The sequence below is a fragment of the Trichosurus vulpecula genome, chromosome 8 (assembly GCF_011100635.1).
Source record: "Trichosurus vulpecula isolate mTriVul1 chromosome 8, mTriVul1.pri, whole genome shotgun sequence".
Lineage (NCBI taxonomy): Eukaryota > Metazoa > Chordata > Mammalia > Diprotodontia > Phalangeridae > Trichosurus > Trichosurus vulpecula.
The window spans coordinates 255,662,625-255,670,606 of record NC_050580.1 but is presented as its reverse complement, the minus strand read 5'-3'; positions in this window follow the sequence as shown (position 1 = coordinate 255,670,606).

Here is a 7,982-nt window from a genome sequence, read left to right as displayed (position 1 = left end):
AAAAGGACACTGAAAGAAAGGGGAAAAGGGGACAGCATGGTAGAGTCCATTTCAAGGAGTGTAGAAGATTTGGTTGGTCTAGGAGCCCTCTTTAAATGGAGGCTTTGGGAGAAGTTCTTTGCTGTGCTGTCTAGCGCTCCCAGGCCATCACCAGTCATTATGATTTCTGTCTTGCCACTGGACCTTAATTGCTCTGGAAGAGAGAGTGAGGCTGGATGACTTTGTACAACTCTGCCTCACTGAAATCCAATTCATGTGCAAGTCAAGACATCACCCTCATGATGTCATTGGAATGTAGGTTAGAATAAACAAGCCATCCCAGAAAGCGAGTGGCACACACACACACACACACACACACACACACACACACACACCCCCGTAAGAATGAGAGCTGTGAGGCACTATGCATTGTAAGTTTTGGACTCTTCAGGCAAGAGTCTTTTATATACATATACACACATATGTACATATATATGCTGGTATATATGTGTGTGTATAGACATATAGACATATATAGATATATAGACATATAGATGTATATGAAGGATTTCATGTCTCCACTCTCTACCCCACCCATTCATGTAGTCACACAGCACAGAAAAACTTTGAGAGATATTGATATCCCAGGATGCAACTGCAAGGTGCTATCACTTTAGTGAGTACGCATTGGCCCTCTTGTTGCAATTTCTACCCAAATCATGAATCCTTTCTCCACCTCCAATAAGAGGTCATCAGGTCTCTGCTTGAAGACCTCCAACCATGGAGGTCACTCATTAATTCCTCAGGCAATCCTTTCAATTTTGGAGCTTCTAATTCTTAAGACTTTTCTTATATGGAGATCAGATCTGCTTTCCTATGGTTCTGTCCTCTAGGACCCAGCAAAACAAATCCAATCCCTCTTACAGTTCCTCATATAAGAAAGTTTCAAGTCTTCTTTCCATCCTGGTCTCCTTCCTTTGGATAATTGAGCTTGTGAACATCTCTTTAAACTGAAGTACTCAGAACTGAGTACAGTGCTCCAGACGGGATTTGACTGGGCAGAATGCAAGGGGAACTATCATCCTCACTTGGGATATTATGATTCTATTCATGCTATCTAGTAGAGCAGGGCCTTAAGAAATAGGACACAGATTAAGTAAATTTTGAGGGGGCAGGGTTAGGAACTGGTGAGGACAGGACTGGGTAGGGCACTAGACACGTTAAAGTAAGGTTTTGGTGGAGAGAGGAAGGGAAGGATAGAGGTCAAAAAAGAGAAAAAGAATTTACTTAAAATTCTTTAAGCTAGGCAAGTGCATATGACAAATTTAACAACATTTATTTCCTATTATTTTCAGAATCATCCAGGCTAATTTATTTCTCATTTTTCTCTTACCTTTCCTTGAAAAGGGGAAGAAGAAATGGTAAAAGTGTTCCTACTCTTATGTTTTCCTTTTAGTTAAAAGAATCCTAAATTCACAGGTTATTAGAACTAGAAGGAACCTTAAAATATAATATGCTGGAGTTGGAAGAGACTTTAGAGATCTATAAGGGATCTAATAAGGAATTTTGGGGGTTTCTGAAATTTTAAAAAATATTTTGATTACTATATTTCAATAAAATTGGTTTCCTTTGTAATGCTATGTATTTTATTTTATGCACTTAACATTATTTTGAGAAAGGGGCCATGGGTTTCACCACACTGTCAAAGGAGGACGGGCAGTGTCCGTGACACAAAAAAGATTAAGAACTGCTGATCTAAGCCAACTGCCTTATTTTACAGATTAGGAAACTGAGACCCGGAGAGATCACAGTGAATTAGCTGATTTGGTACAAGAAGCCACATCTATTAACTACCAGGGAACCATTCTTTCCAAGCAAGTCCATTTTCTGTATCTACTTACCCAAATCTTTCCCATTCTTCAAAATCTAGTTCATATCCCACCATCTCCATGGAGTGTCCCTTCCCCCCAATGATGATCTTTTCCTTTCTTCTTTACTTAAAATCTATGTTGGGGGCCATCTCCAGTCATCCTGATCTATATCTTCCCACTGGACCCAGATGGCTCTGGAGTAGAGAGTGAGGCTGGTGACTCTTCAAGAAGGAAGGACAAATAATGTCTTAGTAGCTTCCCCACTGTGGCCCAGCTGGCAATGTAGCTCCTTTCTTCCTTCCTTCTTTTTCTCTTCCCTTTCTTCTTCCATCTTTTTCTCTTCCCTTTCTTTTTCCATCTTTCCCTTCCTCCTCCCCTCTTTCCTTCCTTTTTTCCCTCCTTCCTTCCCTCCCTGTGTCCACATAGGGAATCATATCCTTACCTGTGGATGCTTTGCCCAAAAGGATATAAATTTTGATCGCTGAAACCTCTTGAGATATTTTGGGGTTTATGGATTAGATTTCTTTCCTAAGGACCACACCTTAAACCAGGAGCTGGGAACCTGCGGCCTCCAGGCCACATGTGGCCCTCTAGGTCCTCAAGTGTGATTCACTCAAGCGGCCACACTCAAGGACCTAGAGGGCCACATGTGGCCTGGAGGCCACAGGTTCCCCACCCCTGCAACCCAAATCACTGTTGCTCTCACTGATTGGCCAACAATAGATCCTAGCCCAAACCTAGCTTGGGCTTTCTTTGGGCTATGAGGGCTCAGAGTGACCAACTGTAAATAGTAATAGTTTCTGCTCTGGCCAGAAACCCTGAGGGTCTTCCCCTCCCAGATTGATTTGGGGGGGGAGGCAGGGTTTGTTTGTTTGTTTTGTTTTTTGTTTTTTGACTAGGTAAAAGGGCCATTCTTTGCCTCATTTCTTACCTAGCCTTAATCACGGAATGGGTGTTTCCTCAGTCAAAGTGAGACCTGGGATTAAAAATGCCACAGTCTCCCACTACATCCAGGGCCATTTCCAGTCATCTTGCTCTATATCTTGCCACTGGACCCAGATGGCTCCAGAGGAGAGAGTGAGGTTGGTGACTGCACAGTTCTCCCTCACTTAAATCCAATGCACTTGCAATTCATGACATCACCTTCCTGATGTCATGGTCCTCTTTGAGCAAGAAGGACAAACAATTCCACACTGGCTGTTAGGGAATGAACTACCTTTAAAAAACAACTCTTCAATTTGGAGCAGTCAAAACTGGGAGTCAGAAATGGAGGAGAAAGTTGGCCCTTGAGAGAGAATTATTTGGGTTGGGGTGGGGGAGGGGACCAAACTCTCTCTCATGTTTCCCATCCCCATCTCCCACGTATTCTTGATGCAGAGAAGACACTATAACCTGGTGCAGAGAGGCAGTTACTCAAGATAAGAAGTGGGACCCTTGGCAACACAAAAAAGAGATAGCTATGCTTTCAAGAGACAGCTACCCCTGACAATGAAGAGTCAAGTTGTAAAGAGAAGCTGACCCTAAGATTACAACTGAATGACATCTAGCAGAGATGCTGAGCCCAAGGGGGAAACTTCCTGAGCAGTCCACTAAGAAAGAAAGGACATCAAGGCCTGGCAATACAGCACTCATGAGTTACTTTGGTCATGTGTGTTAGCTAAATGTGCATTTCATTCCATTGTACTCTAAGTTTGTGTCAACTACTCCCATGAACTGTGTTTATTTGTGAGAGAATATATCCCAGGTAGCTACTGTTCTTAGTAAATGTCTTTGCTAAAAGCTAATTTTTCCCATTAGTTGAACACACACAAACACACACACGTATGTATCTCTTATTTTTTAATCTCACCTAAGTTTCCCCCAGTATTCTTCCCACTACCTTTCTCCCTCCCATCTAACAAATAATCTTCATAGACAAAAAAAGATGACGGGGTGCTTAGGTGTTTGTGCTTGGACCCATTCCAAGATCGCATTTCTCCCTGGCTTCAAAACACTATCCCTGACAGTTTATTAACTCATGAGTGGACCCCAGTAAGACAAACTACCTTTCCCCACAATTACTCATGAGCAGGCTCCCAGTAAAAACAAACTGTCTTTTCCCATCACAAGAACAAGATGACCTCTGAAGAAATTCTCTTGCAAAAACAGGACTATCTTGCAACCACAGAATTATCATGTATTGATTTTTTTTTCCCAAGGGAAAAGACAAAGTTTATTAGGGATTCACCATAATGGGTTGTCTTTAGAAATCCCACCCTTTGTGACGCCTGTTTTCACAAGCGGGCCAGATTCAACCTACTGAGCTAGATTGAATCTGAGCGCCTTCATGGAGGCAAGATGGAGATTATATACACAAAGATTGTGGGAGGAATTGAGGGGTGGTATGGGGTGACTAGAGAAGGAGTTTAGGGAGGGTCTTGAGGAGGAGTCTAAGGAGGACCAAGATGAGGTCAGACTCCAGGAACCAAGAGAATGAGATTAAGGGTGGGAAGTAGCTGAAGGCATGGATATTGATAGTATCAAGCAAGTAGCTGGACAATAAAGGGCAAGGCTAGGTAGAGACTTGGGCCTAATGATAATGTAAGGTTATAGCCTCAGGCCAAGGCCAGATCAAGTGGGAAGATTCAAGGAAAGTTCAAGGGGGTTCCCAGAGACTGTGCCCTCATCATTCCCCCCTCAAACAAATAGGACCCAAATTCTTTTGGGGTCCAAGGAGATTCCCACAGTCTAAACCCCATCAATCCTGCCTCAAACACATGGGACCCAAATTCTTTTGGGGTCAGGGATGAAGGTCTCAGCTTCTGAAACTGCTTCCTGCTGGCAAGGGGCGTAGAGCTGTCCTTGCCTTGATGGGTCCAGTTAAAGTGGTGCATAGTCTGAGCAGTCATCTGGAAGTTGATGGCTTGGAGCCTGGAAAAGACAAACCTGGCAAGGAGGTTAAGCAAACAACCAAACAGAGAAAGGAGAATTTCCCTGGAGGGAATTAAAGATGACTATTTCATACCTAGCTCCCCTAATCACTTGTTCCGTGTACCACACTGCTTCGGGGTTCAGGTGTGTGTGGCACACCTGGAGAATTAGATCAGGGGTATCTAAGATCAAGGATTGATTTCTGGTGAACCTGTGGCTAGCCAGCCACTGGTGGCCCTCTGCTTCTAGGATGCTCTGGAGAGTCAGAGCTTCTAGGGGCTGGTCTGCTAAAGGTTTAGAAGTTTCCTCAATTGGAATGGCTGTAGCAGCCAGAGAAGATAATTGTTTTGAAAAACAGGCAACTGGCTTGGGGTCAGGTCCTAAGGACTGGGTTAGGACTCCCAAAGCCTGTCCTCTCAACAACATACCGAGTGAAAGGTTTTTCTAGATTAGGTAGAGCTAATGCTGGAGTGGTAGTCAGTTCAGTTTTCAAAGTCTTAAAAGCTTTTGCTTGGTAGGGGCCCCACTCTAGAGGGAGTGAGTCAGGGCCTTGAATGGCAATCCAGAGGTCAATCTATAGTCATCAACTCTCAAAGCTATCTTGCTACAGACATAACAGACCAAAAGTACACCCCTGAGAAAGCCCTGCCCCCGGTTTCCAGTAGTGAATGATGCCAGTAACCAAGGCTGTAAGTTATCACCTAATTAGCATATCTGCCAGATAATCCATTACTTTTCCTATATAAGCTTTAGCATCATTCCTGCTAGGTTGCAGATTCCTTAAGAACTCTTGCCCACTGAAGAGAGTAACTAAATCTTTGACACCTTGACTTAAAGAATGGTTGAGTCTGTGAATTCATTCCAAATGACCCTCCAATACTCAAGGGATCCCTGAACCTCTCAAACCCCCCTCAAAAGTCAAAGAGAAAAAAATCAGCTAAACTGAAAAACACATTGATACAGGCTGATTGTTAGTGGGAATTACTCTGATAGAATAGGGGCTCTTTAGTAGTAGTTCAGCCCCATAGGCTACTGCTTAGAATCTAAAGGCAGGAGTCACTTGTCCTGGGGAACCAATGCCCCAGCAAAGGGTGAAACCTATTTATTCTTGTACTCAATGTATATCTAGTCCTGCTTCTGTTAGTTACCATACTGATTACATCAAGCCCCAAAACAATTCACAGCCTCTTGGAAAATATCTGCAACCACTCAAAGGAATTCAGCCCAAATATCCACACAAGAATGAGCCAGCGAATAAAGAATGATTATTACCCAGATGACAATATGAATTTGGATGGACAACCTATAGAGCTTGCCCATCAGCATGTATACTTGGAACAGACAGTCCAGATGGACAATGAATTGGGCCTAGAACTGAACAAGAGGAAGACAGTGGCCTGGATTGCTGTTGGGAATCTAAAGATCCTTTAATGACCTTAAGCTTATGGTTAAGACAACAATCCATCTTTTTTTTTTTATTAATTTCTTTATTTATTTTTAGTTTACCACATATGGTTCTACATAGTTTTGAGTTCCAGATTTTCACCCCTCCCTCCCCCCTCCCTCCCCAAGACGGCATGGAATCTCATATAACTGTCATGTATAACTTTGCATTGAATTAATTTATGCACTAGTCAAGTTGTGGAGAAGAATTTTGACCAAAGGAATGAATCATGAGAAAGAAGAAACAGAACCAAAAAAAAAAAAAAACAACCCAAAAACAAAAACAAGAGAGAAGCAAAAAAGGCGAGCATGTAGTGCGCCTCGATCTGTATTCAAACTTCAGAGTTCTTTCTCTGGATGAAGACAGCATTCTCCATCTTGAGTCCCCTGGAGTTGTCCTTGCCCCTTAGGTTGCTGAGAAGAGCGCAGTATGTTAGGGTTGGTCCTCATGGGATCTATATATCTGTGGCTGTGCACAACGTTCTCCTGGCTCTGCTCCGCTCACTCAGCATTATGTCGTGTAGGTTTTTCCAGGTTGTTACGAAGTCTGCATCATCCCCATTTCTTATGGCACAGTAGTATTCCATCACCTTCATATACCACAGCTTGTTCAGCCACTCCCCAATTGATGGGCATCCCTTTGATTTCCAATTCTTGGCTACCACAAAAAGAGCTGCTATAAATATCCTTGTACATATGGGTCCTTTTCCCGCTTGTGTGATTTCTTTGGGATACAACCCTAGAAGTGGTACAATCCATCTTTTTAATAACAACATTCTACTAGAGGTGTGTGTGTGTGTGTGTGTGTGTGTGTGTGTGTGTGTGTGTGTGTTTTACCCTGAAAAGAAAAATTTTTTGACAAATACCCAATATCCAGTTTAAGGAGAAGAAAGATCATTTCCAACTCCTTCGTCTTCCTTCTCCTTACTGTTCCCCAACAACTTCAGTCACAGATAACAAAGTCTGACAAAAGGGCACTACACAGTGTGTTTCCTACTTTATCTGCCTCCTAACATTGCATGGAATGAAGCCCCTAGGATTGACAAACAGATACTTGTGAATCAGAACTTGCTTCTCTAGAGTAGAGAGAACATTAAGGCTGAACAAAATAGGACCATGCTGGGCTGGAGGGAGTAGATTTTATCAATACGTATACACGTAAACAGATTTTAATCACACCGCTGTGAGCCAATAACACACAAAACTTCACCCTCAAAATCATGCCTCACACTAGGTAGGGCAACTGCCACGAGAAATAATGCCAAATGGCATCATTTTAAAAACGGGGCGGGGGTGGGGGAGGAGGGAGGAAAGTCTCAGAGCTCCTAAAAAATATTAATATTAGGAAATTAACAAAATCCCCATCTTTTCATCCATCTCTAGCCTGTCTTATGGGAGGGTCCAGTCCTACTTCTCATTAAGTCTATTTTCTGCATTCATATCTACTGTAAACAACAGCAGGTTCAGATTTACTGACCAATAATATGCAATCATTTGGGTTTATTTAGAAACAGAATAGCCAGTCACTTAAAGGTTGTTTAAGATAGAGATTTATCTCTTGTCTGGTTATGATATTCCTTGCTGTCTAGAAGCCTTTGAAATGATTAGCTAAAGGCAGGAACCTTCTAGGAGCTGCCACAGCAATTCAGAAGAGAACAAAGAGGCGTGTTTCTTTTTTTTATGACAAATAATTTTCTTTATTTTTCTGGCCTTTATAAAAGCAGGAAATATTCAGAAATAACCATTGCATAATAGCTAAAGATAACACAAAAACGTGCA